Here is a 17553-nt window from a genome sequence, read left to right on the forward strand (position 1 = left end):
ATTTATCATGACAATCCTCGAACCATATACAGACAATAAATAGGATCCTTCTGAGACACATGTAGAGAATAGTTATAAAATAAACACTGATACTTACTAGTTCTATTTAGTGTTCAGTTTTACAGATTACTTTAACACATCTGTACCTAGACCACAGGCATCTTAGTGCCCTTGGAGCTGACATTAAATAAAAATGGAAAACGAAAGCCTGAGTGTCGCAGCAAGTAAAACGTGCCAGTATATTAAATATCTGCTCATTAACACACACACACAAGTGCAGTGTGTTTTTCCCTCCCAAGGGCAACAGTAAGTTATGCCTCAACAACCAGCCTGGATTTATGTCCCTAAATGCTTCTCTCTTCAATAAACATTTGTATACCTGCCATGAAACCTGAGCAATCATACGTTCTTTAGTTAATTCCAAGATACTGAATTCATCTTTGAAAAAAATAATGGTGTTAGATAATTCAGTTGATTAAATGATTATTAAAAATAACACTATAGAAAGACAAAATATTTTTTTCTCTAATGTAGGCATATGACATTTTTGCACAAACCTGTGTTTGAAGTAATATATAGAGGATTCTTTCAGGCAGGAATTGTAACTGGGTCTGTGATTCAGCCCAGCAGGATTCTGGTCTTCATTGCAAATCTTGTGGAATAAGTAAGTCAGACATTCTGGAGAGCATATAGGGGCTAGGGACCTAAATCCTATTAAAATACCAGAAATTGGATACTAACTCCTACAGACTTCCACAAATATTCCATCGGAAATGAATGTTCTTTTCAAGACTACACTTTCGTTTGCATCTGTATTTCCTCTTGCAAAAGTGGGACCACTCAAAATACCAAATTATGCCCACATATTTTATTTAGAAATTATGATCATCATCTGATTGTGTAAGACCACAACACTTGAAGCCTTGTAGAAGATACACTGACTCAGTCAAAGAGACATCTTGCTAGGGAAGTTAATAAGCAAACGTGCATGCATTTTGCTCATACATAAGTGAAGAGCACAAACTTGTGTATGCTGAACTTGATGGCAAAGGTCCTCATAATTTGAGTAGGGGCAGGACTAGAGTCGTAACACAAGCTGAATTATCTATAACCACAGTACTAAACAAATCCCCTATGTAAGGTGAGTACATTTTTAAAATCCCAAGAATTTCTCCATGCCTCCTTGAAAATAAAATGGAATTTAGGCCTTAGCTAATAGGATCAGAGCAGGGCTTGGAGCTGCATATTTTAAAGCATCTGTAGCATTAATAGCCAGAACATAAAATCCAGATGGGAGGACGATTACACTCTAATAGCTTTTATGAAAAGCTAATTACACATATTTGGGGCCTGATCCAAAAACTGTTGAAAACATGTCAAGGAAAAAAAAAAAAAAAAAAAAAAGGCAGCTGTCTGCAGAAAGTACCTAGAGTTACGGAACTGCCATATTCCTTAAAATTGCTCCCACAGTAGTAAAGGTGGCAATAAAGATGATGTATTGAACTTTTTTCTTCTGTCATGTCGGCCTTTTAACTTTAGAAAAGGCAAAAACGATATAAAAATGTTTTTTTAAGAACTCTACATATTCTAAGTCCACAAATACATAGAGCCCATCTCTGTGATTAGAGGCAGAATTTCATCCCATTCCAGCTTTCCACAGGAAGCTTTTCCACAAAAACATGCTTTGAGAAGCACTAAACAGAACAAATTATTTACTATTTGCAAATGGAGACATGCATCTTTAAAAATTACTTAAACTTGCCTTCAAAATGCATGCAGAAATTTCTGAATTATCATTGATAGGATAAGCTGTGTTCAAACACAACTCGCTGTTAGGCTCAACTATCAACACCACTCTGCTTTAGCTCTTAAACAGTGTGAAAAAAGAGGGTGGGAGAAGAAAGGCAGCAGAAGTGCTAATGCAATTGTTTGATGTGTGTCTGTGACAAGCAGTGAGGAGGAGGCAGGCGTTCTACTAGGCAGGCTGCTAGCAATGGGAATCGCGGGCTTTGTACTCTTCCCGCACCTCTTTTAGTGGAAAATAATTACAGCTCCACATAAAAATCACACTGTTGAATTTTATTGGGCTAATGTTGCTATTACTTCTATCTCCACAGAACAGGCCATTTTCCACTCAGTCTTTTTTCCTGCCCATTTCTGTACGCTGTAGCCGGTGAAGAGAGCTGTGAGTGCGTCTGCCCCTGCACCACTCCACATGGCAACGTGCCAGGGAGAGTGCCTGACTTCACTTCAGAACATTTTCTGTTTAATTAGTGTGAAAAAGCCCAGCAACCCAATTATCTAAAAGGACCTCGCAGGTTCTCTTCACAGCGAGGGAAATAACGCCACTGGATGTGCTCTAGTGTAGCAATACCTGGGTTGTTTCATCAGAAGAGTGATCAGGTATTTAACAGTGTATTCCTAGAGCAGCCACTTTGGCTCTAGAGTCTTGAATTCCATAACTAGCCCACTAAGAAGATGCTGCCTTACAGTTTCAGCCCTTAAATCCTTAAATCATTTTCTCCCAGCCTGCTGCATGCCCTGCACAGAAAATAGCTGGCAAAATCTGAAGCAGGTATATCTTCAGCACAGCACTGTTAACAGAAATACCAGGTTTTTCAGCATCTTTCTTGGTTCTAATACCCTGTGTCTACCAAAATCAATTGGAAAATTACCTTTGACTTCAGTATTTTGTTTGTTGCAGTCTTATTTTGACTTGGATTTGATCCAGACTCACTTATTTCAATTCCCTCATATTAATCGAGCTAAGAATGTGAGTTGAGCTGGGGGCTGAAACTGTTCTTGCAGAAGAGTTCTTTTTATTCTAAAGAAATGCCTGAAAATACTGGGTTTGTATTTCATGTAAACTAATCAATTGATTTACAATTAAAGGTGCATAGTTCTTAATGCATACTGAAATATTTTATTCCTGCAAACCAGAAGGGAAAAAAATCCAAACAAAACATTTTTCTTTGCAGTAGAAAACCCATTACATCAACAGAATTTTATGTACGCATTTGTCTAGAGGTTTAGAGTTTTACATTGAATTATTTCGATCAATCTTACCATATTGTGGGGATATGCTCTCACCTACTGCAGCATATATTTTCTAGACACTCAGATTCTAGTATTTACCCAGCAAGTAAAGAAAATATTATGTTCAGCACTTATTGTAATATGTATTTGTGTCCATAATTGCAGTATTTATAGAAGGAAGTTTCCTGATACTGTAGAATCAGACTTTCTTTCTTGGAAAAAATAAAATAATAATAATAATAATAATATATTTAAAAAAAAAAAAAGGCAGAAAGCCACCTGGACCTCATGGTGGTCACACCAAGGGTGTGATTTGCCAGGAAAAGGGAGGGCACCCTTTTAGCTACAATCAGGAATTGCTGCTACCCCTGAGTACTGGACTGGCTGCTACTATGTTTTGCAAACATGGTTTTGACATTGATAGGCAGTTTACAGGATATATAGGGATGTTCCCCAAAGAGCTGGAAAGGTTTTGAAGGTGTAGCAAATACCAAAACATCTACTAGTGCAGTGAAGCCAGAGAACCACACTCAGATCCCCTTCAAGCCAGCACTATTGGAAAGCTACTTCCCATTCTTCCCTGTGTACACTTCATGAATAGCTCCACATTTATTGACCCAGTCTTTTGCATCTGCAGGGAATTGCTGTAACCTATGAAGCCAACATCCGGGTGTCTCTTTCTCAAAGGTAACCTCCTCCAGACGAAGAACCCAAAGGAGACCTGAGCTCTCCAAAGTATCTATTAACCTGTTTGTCAGGATAGCCCCTTGAGGAGTAGAACAGAGGGATTCATGTTTTTGTGAAACAGGCAGGACAAGAACGTGAACTTGAGTCTCTCGCATACTGCTGCTTTAATCACAAGCCACTGGAAACATGGCAACGTTGTTCCATGTCCCTCCACCCAGTTCCCCCTAGGCAGGAAGTATTTAGGTCAGAAGCGATCTCAGGAAGACACTTGGTACAAACCCTGCTCAAAGCAGGGCCGTTCAAAGATCTACCTACCTAATATCATATTTCAGCATAAACCCCAGAAAAGGGTCACACTTTGGACCCCAAAGGAAGAAGAGGGTGGTGCATACATAAACTCCAGTTCTTTCTATAAATATTCACTTCCTAGCTGTAACAACCAGTATGGCTTTTCCTGGTTTGAGAGGATCCCCTTCTTTGGCTTTCTTAATGTTTTTTCAAAGGAGCCTGGATGCCCAACAGAGTCCTGAATACTGAACACACAGTGAGCGTTCAGACACACTGGAAATCCCAAGATGCTGGTTCTGGGCACCCTGGCTACTCTGCCAGCCCTGCAGCACTCTGCAGCATCTTTACCATGACAGACATTTGTTTGTGGACCCTTTGAGATGTGAAATCAGCCCCTGTCAAAGGGGGATTACCAGATGAAATCATGAGGCAAAGGAGAGTTATGAAACTGCCATAAATTAATGCAGAAAATGCTAAATGACTTTAGCATGACAGCTCTAACATAGCTTTTACCTCTGGTAAACTACTGCAAATAGTGCAGGCATCCTACTCAGTTTTTCACAAGGGATTTTAAGAAGAACACTGCTTGCTGATTACCCATGTCATCTATTAGTAAAAAAAAAAAAAAAAAAAAACAAAGCCACAAAACTGAAATCTAAACTGATCTTTACAATAGAAAGTATAGACAAACTTCAGCCAAGAGCTAGTCTTCTAGAAACAGGCTCAAACAAAATCCCATTAGCATGTGAATTATTACCTGAATAAAGAAAAGGCAGTAAAGAATATGAGTAAAGTTGATTATGGAAGAAAAAAATACAGTACAGGTACAGTAAAAAAGCATGACTCAGTGCCAGTCACCCTAACACATGACAGAGCTTGTGATGTGATAGAGAGCTGTGGGGGATAGGCTGTAAACTAACCAGCCTCTTCACAAGCTGGCAAAAAAAAATCTCAAGAAAGTAAGAAAAATGAACAAATAAAGCTATTTGAACGTTAGAATGGTAGGTACACAGATAATTAGTTACAACGGGTTAGGATCAAACAACAGGAAATTTCTAACTTTGACAAACTGTTTTTTTCTAGTCACAGATCCCAAGCAACACCAAAAGGATCAGCGACCGAAGGACAGTGATTCACAGCTTGGTTGTAACAACAGCTAGACACAGCTGAAACTCAAAGCTGAATCAAGCCATGCTTTACAGAATAACATTAAATGAGTCAGTTGGTCATCTTGTTTCACAACTATTTCACACGGATGCCTGAAAATCTGTGATTACTTAATCCATAAAACCACAAAAACAACAAATATTCTAGAGAATTTGATGTCTCTGTTCGTTACAGACTAATTGGCATAGAAAGTTGGTCTGTTAGATAAAAGAAAGGCTGTTTTCCCAAAAGGTATGTTGGGAGGCATTGACATCTTGGTGAATCTGGGGTTATTGTGATGGTCAGAGAGTCCATCCATGCCCTGCTTACACACAGCCACAGGAATCTGTATCAAGTCTTGTGCCAGAAATAAACGTGCTTTGATGTCTTTGGCAAGAACAGACCGTGTGAACCAGGGCAGAACCAGACATTCAAGTTTGTCCACCTGCTGGGAAAGTGAACACCATCCCTGACTGGAGCACCTCCCATCCCCGTGGGAGAGGCCAGGCTGAGTGCACAGCCAGGTGCTGGGAGGAGAGGAGAGAAGGGTCCCACCAGGGCAGGGGCTGGGGGGCTGCTTTGCCGTGATGGGCTCTCAGTGCTTGCCCCTCCTCTAAGCACCCATCTCACACAGGGTGTCAGAGCTCAATTTCTCACTGTGCCGCTTCTTCCTTCACCCTGAGGCACAGGTTGAAGACAGCAACTGAGGCAAGCCCCCAAAACAAAATTTCACAGTGGATCTCCGCAGTATTTCAGGTGTATTTGCGTTTCCAGCATCTGTGGGTAGGAGCTGTTAAGCAATGCTCTCACACCTATCAACCAGCATGTTACCGGCACCCAAATAATTTCTCATCAACTGGGAGAGGAGGCGTATGCGCAACACCAAGCTCAGCGTTCTATTCACACGACGACAGCAGCGCGTTGGAAAACATTTTACACTATTTTTGGGTCGTTCCCTGGCCCCTTTGCAGCTGAGAGATAAAGGCCACAAGGCCCTCTGAGTACTAGAGCTGGATGGCTGAGGAACACTGCTCCAGCCTCATGTGACGGGCTCTCCATGAGCCCTCCAGCCAAGGGGAAGTGACGCCACACTCAGACTAGCGAGACAAGGAGGCCCTGCAGAAAATGCTGGGAGCAGGCCAGACAAAAAGCTCTCGCTCCGGTAGTTTTTTTTGTTACCAAAACTTAAGCAGTTCAAGCTTACCTTTCAAATGAAGTAAAACTCGTACATAACCTTTCATTTTCTCAGTCCTTGTTAAATGATATTAAATGATATGTCATGTAATGACAACACACACCCACGAACCCCATTTATGAAAAAGAAGTTCTTTCTGACCATGTCTTTCTTAGGAGAAAAGAAATTCTAACAAATGCTATATCAGCACATCAAACTAATGCAAATCCATGTTTACAGGTAACATCTAATAACAGCATTGCACATCTGAGATATTTCCTTCTTTATGCTAACCACAATATAAAGAAAAGTGAAATGCTGTCTTATGATACAGACAGGAAATATCCTAGGTAAACAAAACATATATTTATTCTTTGTTGCTGTGCATTCAATCAAGTCTATTGGAGCTGACAAGACCAATTTTGCACCTTCCTATTGTTTTGTCATATAAGACCAGGATGTCACTCCACTGGGAAAAATAATTGCCAACAATAAGGAGGTGGTTTCTATGACATTTCCGATGATATTGCTGAAAAAATACCTTTAGTAAGGATCACTTCACCTCACCAAATAGGATAACTGGATAGAAACTAATCTCTAAAGCTCATTGTGCCTAATATGAAAATACAATATCTACATTTCCCATCGTTTAAAGGAAGACATAACCCCTGCCAGGCAATATATACACACACACTGCTCTCTCTGCCTCAAGTTCACACTGCAAGGCAACAAATGGCTGTTCACAGATACTTACATTTACTCCTGGAGAAACAAACAAACAAACAAACAAACCCCCACACCACAAACCCAAAACACAACCCCAAAAACCCAAAATACTTCCCCCCCCCCCCCCCAAATAAAAAAAAAAGGAAAAACAATGCTAAGATCAGGATTGACATGTCTGCAATATCAGCATAATTCTTTGACTGGTTCAGAAAAGTAACCTTGAAAGTCCAGTGGCAGTGAAAGCCCAGTGGTAGCTCCACATCCATAAAGATATGGAGCACTCACAGTTAAAATAATCTGTGGCATATGGTAAATGTCTCAAGGCTAAATAGACCTTAGGGGCAGAGGGAGAGGAAGCTCAGTCACGTTCCCTGACCTCTCATTTTCCAGCACTGTACATAATGTGTTCCCAAACAAAAGACACAGTTTTGTAGTGATCTCGATTTTTCTTAATTTCAGGAGAAAAATCATTACGCATTAGGCTGTGAAGCAGCGCATGGTTAGGTAGTTTGTCAGTGGTTATCTGATAACATGTGACAATTTACACTGATTGTCTTCAGAGCTGAAGGCTTGCAGTGTCATCAAAATCAGTCAGGGAGGTTTTATTTGACATGCAAATTAAGAAGCATGAGGAAATTAAGAAGAAAGATAACACAGATTTTTTTTTTTTAAGACGAATGCTCAGGCAGATGCAAGAAGAATCTCAGAATGGTGTTTCTTTTTAAATCATCAGCATGATTACATTATACACATGCTTCCTCAGTCTATACAAGAATAACTTAAACAACTGAGATTCTTCTCAATGCCTCCAATACTGTACCAGTTGGACTGACTTGGCTGGTGTTTAGAAGGAGCAAGAGAGATGACACCCTTCCTTCGGTTTTCCCTGACACTTGAGGTTCTCAGAGACAAACCTGCCCTTGGCTTCTCCTGCAGGTGCCAGGAGGTGATGTTTTTTTCACCATCTACCCTTATTCACTCCCCTTCAGCCCGGCCCACTGAAACATCCTTTATGCCTGCCTGGAACGGGCAGGGATAATGCAGAAAAAACAAAGCCCTGGTATCTCCTCCCATTCCTGAACAAAGTAGGAGCTGCTTTGTATTCTAACTTACAAATACAGAAGCTGTGCTAAACGCCTTGGGTTTTGTTTCCATCTTCTTTGCCAATTTTCTGCTGCTTTAGTGTTGGCCTCCACACTTTAGACAATTGCCTCATTAGCAAAGTTTAAGTACCAGCCTTATTTTCATTAGCACTTAGCATCACTCATTTCCCTGTGGAAACTTTATTGCTCAGCTAACTTCAAATAATCTTAAAACAGTGGCTGCATCTATCTACTGTTTTGTCCACATTTAAAAAAAAACCAACAAAAAACAACATTTCCAATACCAGCTCATGGTGAGCAAGGCTGTACCTTGTGCCAGGATTTTCTTTTTAATCTGCACGTCTGTTAAATAGTAAAATATTGCACACGCTTTTTTTTTTTTTTTTTTGGGGGGGGGAGGTGGGTAGGTGGTTCCATAGTTCCTCTCAAGTCACTTTGCTGAAAGCTCAAACCTTAATTTTTTTCCAGATTGCAATCTATCCATATGTATTTATTGCTAATATCTGAGATATTTAGGAAGTTAATGTAAGGTTAGTAATAATTAAAATTAATTGTGGAACCTAATTACAGTGTAATAGAATAAACAACAGTAGTAACATCTGCATTAAAATACACTGCCAATAGCTCTGTGCACTTAAGGGTTCATAAACAGACTCAGCTATCCTTTGTAGCTGTGTATGGATTTTCCACATAAGCAAATCACAGGACAAGTGAATTCATGGTAAACTATTTTAAAAGTGCAGAGATTAATGCCACCAGATAATAGCACAGCACAATAGGCAATAAAGACAGTGCTCATGCAGGCACTGAAAGGAAAATATCATAACTATCAGTTTCAGAGCCATATCAGATTAATTCAGAAGGGAGATTTAAATCGTTATGCCCTATTTATGGTTTAGACATAAAATTCACAAAACAAATGAATGCTTATCCTTGGGATTCATTCTACTCGATATTCTTTTCATAAAATCCACAGTTTGTCTTCATTCACAAACTATCCACTGTAAATCAGATGACACTTGACAGAACATTTTTTGCATTTCATCTTTTTAGCAAAGCAGGGCAGCAACTGCCAATAGAGAACACATAAATGAGACCGAGTGTATCCACAGAAAATGCAGTCAACTGCTTCTACTGTTATTTCAAGCACGTAAGAAGATGGGCCTGTATCTCACTTAACCCATTTACACTCCATTCTATACTTATAAAAATGAGCTGTTGGGTGCAGATGTCCGATTTGTGATTTGTAGTTCCAAGCACAAAAAAGGGTCCAGAGGTCTGGATTGGCAGTGGTTTTCATGGACAGGGGATACTCACACCTCTGTTTATAGCTGGACAAAGACACTGCCTCATGTTTAAAAATACTTCTGTGACAGGCAATTTTGCAGAGATTGAATTAAAGTAGCATCAAAAAGTTAAAATTCCTCTGGTTTTACTCTTTCTGGGTAGGAAATGGCATAAAAGAATCAGCCAAGGTTTAGATCACCATGTTATTAACTCAGGAAGTCCCACACACTCATAGGTTGGAAACATCCCATCATACAGACTGAGCAAGTTGAAGTAATGGTACAAAAGCCCTTTCAAAGTGTCACCAGGAGCCAAAATATAAGAAACTGCATCTAATTTGGTTTTTTCCCCCGTAAATTTTTCTTTATTGAAAACTTCTGAACAGTTTCATTTTTATCAAAAGAAGACATAAGAGGTCTGGAAGTCCCTGTGCCCGCTAACAATAGATAATTCTAGATGTGCTTACTCCACCTTTGCTACAAGAGCACTGCAAGGCAGTTTGGTAGGGAAAACCAATGTGAACAACTACTGTCAGATGCAGAGAGCTGGATAAAATATGGACCCATGAGAGCAAGCTCAGGGTAAGCCATCCTGAGCTGCCTGACTCTGGACTTACCCAAGAGCAGCTTGGGAACATGACAGTGAGCCTGGAAAACATCACATTTTGAACAGAAGTCTCCTCTTTAGCAATGTCAGTCATTTATGGACTTCCCAGAGCAAGCTAACTCCCAGCACTCTCCAAGGAGATTAAAAAAAAATAAAATTAAAACTGCATCTTTATCACATCAGACTTCCCCAGGGCTCTCCCAGAGACCAAGCTTGGAGACTGTACAACAGCTCTGCCTCAAGCATGACCCCAGGCATAGCCAGAGGCTGTCCCTCAGATCTCCAGCAACACGAGGCACCTTGAAAGAGTCACAGACAGACCCTGACAGACAGACTGTCAGCACGAGGTGCTGGGAGGCTGCAAGGGAGGAGGTTGGACGCAGAAGATGCAAGTCTGCAGCGTTTCTTGCTTCTTCCTGTAATCGCTGTCCCCACACAGAGGGAATTCTGATAACACCCATTAGCAATGTTTAGAGAAACATAAGTTTGTTTGCTTTACAGAACTCGTGTTTGTATTAGAGACCAAAGCTGGGAGGTTTGGTTTTGGATGGTGCTTTATGTCTGCACCTGAGATGCATATGACAGGGAGGAACTGGGTCTGTAAGAATTGCAGTGGCAAGCTGCTTCATCAGTGGGAACCTATGTTGTGCTTGAGATCATTCTCTGCTGCAGGGAACCCTGTGCAAAAGGGAGAAGTGCTCCAGGCACCTGCTGCATCCCTTCTGCCAAAGCACACTCAGCGTCTTCCCAAGTCTGCTCCAGCCTATCATACAGGAGTAGGCACTTTCTTCCAGCTCCCACTGAACATGCATTCACATGGCTTGGATTTATTTCACCTGAAACATTTAGAAATTAGTCTACAAGTCAATAAAGAACCATGTCAGCTCTAACTATAGATGCCATCGGCTAAACCTGTGATAAACCAAAAATTCCCTTAGCACAGTTCATTCAGTAGCAGATGATATTCAGCATAGAAAAGAAGCACAAAAATAATCACCCCGAATCTGGCTGCATTGCTGGATAGAAATGTGCAGAGAAACCGCACATCTTGTCTACACAAAAGAAAACTAAAAAATGTTCACATCCTGTAGCTCAAGATCTACTCCCCAAGTCCTCCCTCTCCACAAAGCTGTCACAGCACTGGCACAGACTGAAGGACATGGGGAATTTCAGCACTGACTCCCCTCTGCCCCCTCTCAGAGAGGTCAACAGCACATGAAATAGTGTAGTGACAATGTGACACACAGCGGTGCTGACATAATACAAAGGAGATTTTGCATCTCATTCCACAGGGACAAACACTAAGTATCATTAAAATGCCCATCACCCCATCTTAGCCATCAGATACTCACATCATTGTGTGTGATGAGCACAATTTCATAGCAATAAAGAAAGTAAATAAAATTGCCCAGATAGGCCAAAGGAATAGTAAAATATTTCAACTAGGCAACACAGTTAAATCATCCTTTCTGATCTGCAAAACATAATTCAGAGTTTGTTACAAAGCCTTTAGTTCCCAAGCTCAGGAAAGCCTCCGGTGTTAGCCAAAGCCATTCCACATGATAAATTTTCCCGTTGAATCTTGAGTACAGATAATTGGTTTTCATGAGTTTTTACTGACCACAGTAGATAATAGATAACTGCACATTTCTGACAACTATTTTCATTAGAATAGGAAACAGCATTTAATCCTTCTCCAAGAGTGTAATCTGGGGGTTACCTTCACTGATGAAAGAGCAAAAATGTTGCCACTGACAGGTCTAAATTCTACCTAAGAGGTGTTTTTATAAATGCCATGTATGAGCTCACGTACTTTACTAGACTAGATTAAAATCTAATCTAGAAATGTCTGCATTAAAACTAGCTTTTGCTTGAACAGTAAAACATATAACCAGATCTAAAGATGTCAAATGAAGGAAAATCCATTTTTTTTCCTCCAGGCATTTTTGTTCTAATGACTAATTGTTCTTAAAAGTAAATACTAAAACTCATGATTAGCATTCTTGATTACTCAGAATACATCAACCTTTGTTATTCATTTTTCAAGATGCATTTCATATGCAATAGGCAGGGGGCTAGGGAGGGAAAACAATCTATGTTTTCTGCAAGAGAAAGGAGATGGAAATGAGAAAAAAAACAGGAAAACACAGATCCATCACCAAATGGAAACATTTTCACAATGTAAACAACCTAGAGAATTTAACTGAACTCATTAATTGTACCAATTAAGTCTAGTTGATAACAAGACCTTATTTTTAATGCTTAAATCTTTCTATCCTGACTTACCAAGTCAAAGGACAAAATATCTACGCAGAGTCTAAAGAAAAGCTTTAACCTCTTCCATTGATAGTTTCATAGATTGCAGAGAGGGTCTCCCAAGAATCACTTAGAATCCCTCCAGGTCAAAATTTTACATTCAGATTGGCAAAAGATGCTTGCTCTTAATATACAGAACACACAAAACACATTTACAGCCCTAATTCAAGTCTAGCATCTTCTAACACTTTGTTTCCTCTTTTCTTGTGGCTAAAGAGAAGAATATCTTCTCACATATTACATTAATAGATCACTACCATGGGCAGATATTTGGTACTCAATTTTATGAGCTGTTTACCACCCGAAACAAAGAGTTTGATTTTTAGAGCCAGTATCATCAAAATGTCCAGCCACCTGGTAGGAAAACCTCCTGCTTGCTGCTTAGCTCCTACCTAAACTCCCTTCCAGCCTCCAAAAGAACAACTTGGCAGCAGTGGCAATGTCTGTCCCCAGCTTACATTCCCTGTGCTCTGAGAGGCAAGTTTGCTGACATCAGTAACCCCCTGGATTCCTGTGGCAGGCCCTCAATTTTCAGGAACACTGAAGTAATCACTCCCTCGGTACCTCTCCTTGATATACTGGTTTATTTTTTTTGTTTCTGACTGTGGATCCACAGGCTTCAAAATGAACACAATATAACAAATGGCCTTTTTTTTCTAACTCCCTCTTCTCTTTCCGATGAAGTTGTCACCTCATGAAAGTCATCTTAAAATAGTAAGACCAAATAATTACGCCCACACGTATATATTTTATTGTCAGTCATCAATCTGTTAGGCTGAACAACCTCTCCTGTGGAAAGTAGACTGTAACCCTATAGGTACAAGTGGGTGACACCACACACGGTAAGTCGTCCAGAATTTTTAAATGAGTTAGTATTTTCTGCAGCAGCTCATAAGCTAAAATTTAAACCAACTGGGAAAAAAAAAAAAAAAAATTCCTTCCCTGCCTGGTAGGGTCTAGTGCAACCTTGCCTTTTAGCAGCACAGCAATACAGTAATTCTGACATCTGAGGACTCCTCAGCAGAATATGGGAAGAGATGCACTGTGACACTTTATTTGCTGACTTCTTGGACCTCACCTATTCTAGCTGTTTTCATGTGTTCTGTAAGTTCAGTTTTTGCTTTGGCAGTAAGTTATATTTCATAGTATCTCTGCAGAAATAATCTCATAAGAGAGCAATGTTGTATTTCATAATATCCCTCTAGAAATAATCTCGGAAGAGAGCAATAACTTCCCCAAAAAGCATAATAGATAGTAGTGAGCCCTTCATTACTAGAAATGGAATCTGATAAATAAGAATTTACATCACCATCATATGATACACATATCTCAGCAGAAAACACCCTTTTTTACCCTAGGTGTGATATAGATACTTCTTTCACTTAGCTTTGTGGAATAGGATGCTTCATTACCCCAAACAATCTATCTTTAAAACAAAGCTTAATAGGTGTAGCATTGCACATCTGAAATACAGAACAGTAAGGAGGAAGCTTTAGAGAGAGCTAGCAAGCATCCTCTCATTGTCAGTTTTCTGCACAAGCATGATCAGAAAGCCATGCACATCCTTCATTTTAGACTTCATCACCCAGTGCATACACCCTGGGGAAGGAGAGCAAACGAAGCATGGAAGGGAAAAGGAATCCATCAAACCCCTGAATGCTAGGAGAGCTCTTCTGCTGGAAGGAGTGACAAGCTAAGTAAGGAGACCCTGGGGCAAAGACCCTTGCTTGAATATTGTGTCTATTGATGCATACAAATAAATACAAGAATCTACACACATATATACATTCTCCATAGCCAATGTATTTTGTATAGGTACACAACTGAATTAAAGAACAGCCATCTTATTATTCCTTTGCATTATAGGGCATGGGAACAGCTAAAATACCTGTGATCCAAAAGACACGAATTCCCCACTGCTTTGTCTTGGGAATATTTGTTTGATCAACTAGTGGCTGACATAAAGCACTTTTTCAAGATCTAGACTTTGAAATCTACTACAGCTATATTAATAGTATTAACTTCATGGGAAAGGCTTTTAATTGCTTCTGCAGAGAAAGGAGCTTAGGCATCTCTTAATGCACAGCTGTTGTCTAAGCTGACTTTCCAATACCTAGATTTATCTCTTGTATTTCACAAGCAGTTTATAGAGCTAGGATGTTAAGGGACAACACTTCTCACTGGTTCTTTTCTAGTTTGCTTTTGTATCCTTGTTTCCATCCTCCTAAATAAGAATGCATTTTAACTTTGCATTTTCCTAATTAGATGTTATGATAACCAGAATATTATGGATCAAGTTGAGAATTTAGCATAAAATTTTACATCTCCCCAGTCTACCAATCTAATGGCTAGTCAGAAAATAAGCACAAGCCTGCATGACAACTGTGCAAATGCTCCAAACTGGAAACAATTTTATACAGATAAATAAGTGCAAAATTGTCTTTCAGAAAGGCTGACTATTTGCTGTAGTCATTTTGCTGCAGTTACAACCCATTCCAGGAAAAGCAGGGAAACTCAGCATCTCTCCCTTATTCCCTTTCTGCTCAGCTAAAGAAGCTACTTTCTCTTCATCACTCTGGACTTACCTCTGCACTGTTGCTTTAGCCTTCGAAAGAAACACTTTGTGAGCAGGGAGAAAAAGCACTTGGGTGCTCAGAGCTGTAGCTTCTGGGTGCTGGGAGCAGTCACAGGGTCCCTCTTCCCAACTCCGTCATACCTTCTCCTTAGACCTCACCTCACAGAGAGCACAAGTGTGTATGAACAGAAGTACCTGCCCTGACTACCCACCACTTAACTCACAGAGGGCACCTCTCCTGCACAGGATATGAGGCAATGAAGAAAAGGAAGATCTCTTCCAGCTGGCATATATTGTTAATTAAAACCTCATGATGCAGCCATGTGTTACTGGTAAAGACAGTGATCAAAACGTTAGAGCCCTTAAAGAACCAATACTAAAACTAATTTTCGATTAAAAACAACAGAAAACAAATTTAAAAATAATCTCATTATAAGGTGAAAACCAACTGATCTCCTGCCTTTTTCCAGGCACCTCAAGCTGAAAAAAGGTGGTGTATTTCTCCCAAGACTGATCATTCTGTTTCGTTCCACCTGAGGCTTGTTACAGGACTTAACAAGCACGGGACAATGAATGCCAGAGATGTTCTACTTAGGCAGACCTTTTCTGCACACATTAAATGGAAAAAAAAAAAAAAAAATAGTACAACTGCACCTATAGACAAAGAGAAAGAAGAAAATAATAAGCCTTTTCTTGTCCTCCTTTGGTCAGGCCACAGCAGTCCTGAAATGGTAAAATAAAAAACTCTTCTATGCACAAAAGCAAGCCTCAGAGGCTTCTTCTCACCTGAAGCACGACCCTGTTTAAATCTCCCAGCTGAACTGATTCACAAGGGCGCTTTTTTTTTTTTTTTTTTTACTACCAGATTGCTTACTCAGCTGTGTCCATTTTTTAGCACATTTCAGGTGTGGGGTTTTTTTTTCCCCTGAAGCTGAATTTGACACAATTTGCTGTAAAATAGAAAAGGAGAAGGTTTTTAGAAAATGTGGAAGTTTTCAGACCATTTCAAATGGATATAACGTGTTCATTTCACTTGCAAAAGATAGTTAACTAACCTGAAAGTGGAAATCTTTATTCTGCGTAAAAGAATTGCTCAATATTGGACAACACTTTTATTCTCAATTTTTGTAAGGACTTTTGAACAAGTGCCTTTTTTAAAGGGGTGAATTCTAAGATCAAAATAGGAATAAGTAAAAGGGAAAGAAATTGGATATTAAAGCAAGTCGGGGAGTGAGGATTAGAATCTCATTACACTAATACCTGGGTGCATTGAAAAAATTAATTAATTTTTGTAGCACTTTTTGAGTTGAGGGGATGACAGTATCTCTGTTATACAGAAAGGAACTGAAACACAGACACCTCCATCGTGGGGATCTGTTTTCTCTAAAAACCAGTAAGTACAACATGATCAGTCAGCTCTTTGAAACAGTATGTTCTTAGCATTCTCATGCTGGAGTATGAATTGGGAAACAACAGTTAGTAGTAGAGGGTTAAAAAAAAAAATCTACAATAATAATAATGTAAGAAACCCCTCATAGTTTCTGTAACACTTGAGATGATTAGCACTTTATAAGATAAATCATTATAAGAACAGACAGAAACTTTTGCAGATAACACTGGCTGTGTGGGAATTAGTGTTGAGTGGTCTGTTTTCAGTGTCAGCCACCCTTCATTTCCTGAGACACATATCTGATGTTAATGACACAAAGGAGCTAATTAGCGAATAGTCAAGAGTGTGCTAGAGAAAATCTACCTTTTTTCCCTACTTCTGAAGGCAATACTCATGGCCATTCCCTGCTAATTGCATTGCATGGATTACTTAAGTGCCAGCTTAAGGTGCATGAAAAAGATAACAACAAATTGGGAGATAAACAGAAAGGGTATGATCTTCTTAGTCAAGGTCATTGATAGTGTAATTATTCTGATAAGCCAGGCATAATGATCTCCTGTACTACCAAGACACCCAGGCTCTTCAGTTCAGCAAAGACACCTGTGTCATAGGTTAAAGCTACCCATTCTAAACTGCTTGACCACAGGACTGTGTGCCAGGATAGAACTGCCAATGGAGAAAAGTGTTGGAAAAGTTTGTTGCATGCAAGGCTGCCCTGGGTAACTCTCCTATTGGACAGGCAAAAGCAGGAGGATCCAAGTTTGTTGGTTCTATACAGGAACCTTTTGCTCTGTAAGGTTGGGGTTGTGAGTGGCGGAGCAGAGCAGCCTCAGCCCTCGCTGCAGAAGAGCCCAGTGTTAGTGTACGAGGTTTGGGGGGCACCGCCAGACTGCCCAGGGCCTGCAGCACCCCAGAGGGTGCACCAGCAGCAGCAGGACCAAACTTCAGGTGCTGTGCTGCTTCTTGGGAGAGGGCCAAAGCTGTGGGGGAGACATCTCACAGGACACACCAGAAATTCCGGCTAAACCACTTGCTTTTCCTTCTGTAGATTCTCACATTATTGTCCCACCAGCATTACTGCAAACTTCAGGAAAAAAATAAAAAAGAAAGGAGAGATCATCTGCTCTCTCCCACCGACCTGTGTTTGTAGAATCAGATTAAATGAGCCCATGTGGGCTGTACAGCAGCGTGCAAAGTTTGGAGGGAAATGCTCTCACTT

General features: G+C 40.1%; 1 protein-coding gene across 19 annotated transcripts in view; it reads right to left on the minus strand.

Moving 5' to 3' along the window:
- The window catches only part of CCSER1 (coiled-coil serine rich protein 1), a 626082-nt gene extending 610899 nt beyond the window's left edge, over positions 1 to 15183 (minus strand). For 18 of the 19 annotated variants that reach the window (XM_040065135.2, XM_058420707.1, XM_058420708.1 and 15 more), the window contains exon 1: positions 14955 to 15167. The gene's annotated coding sequence lies outside the window, so the exon portion shown is untranslated. Of the gene's footprint in view, positions 1 to 14954 lie in introns of all 19 variants that reach the window. The other variant, XM_040065148.2, reaches the window with a different exon arrangement.
- Positions 15184 to 17553: the final 2370 nt, after the last annotated feature.

This window comes from Hirundo rustica, chromosome 5 (assembly GCF_015227805.2).
Source record: "Hirundo rustica isolate bHirRus1 chromosome 5, bHirRus1.pri.v3, whole genome shotgun sequence".
NCBI lineage: Eukaryota > Metazoa > Chordata > Aves > Passeriformes > Hirundinidae > Hirundo > Hirundo rustica.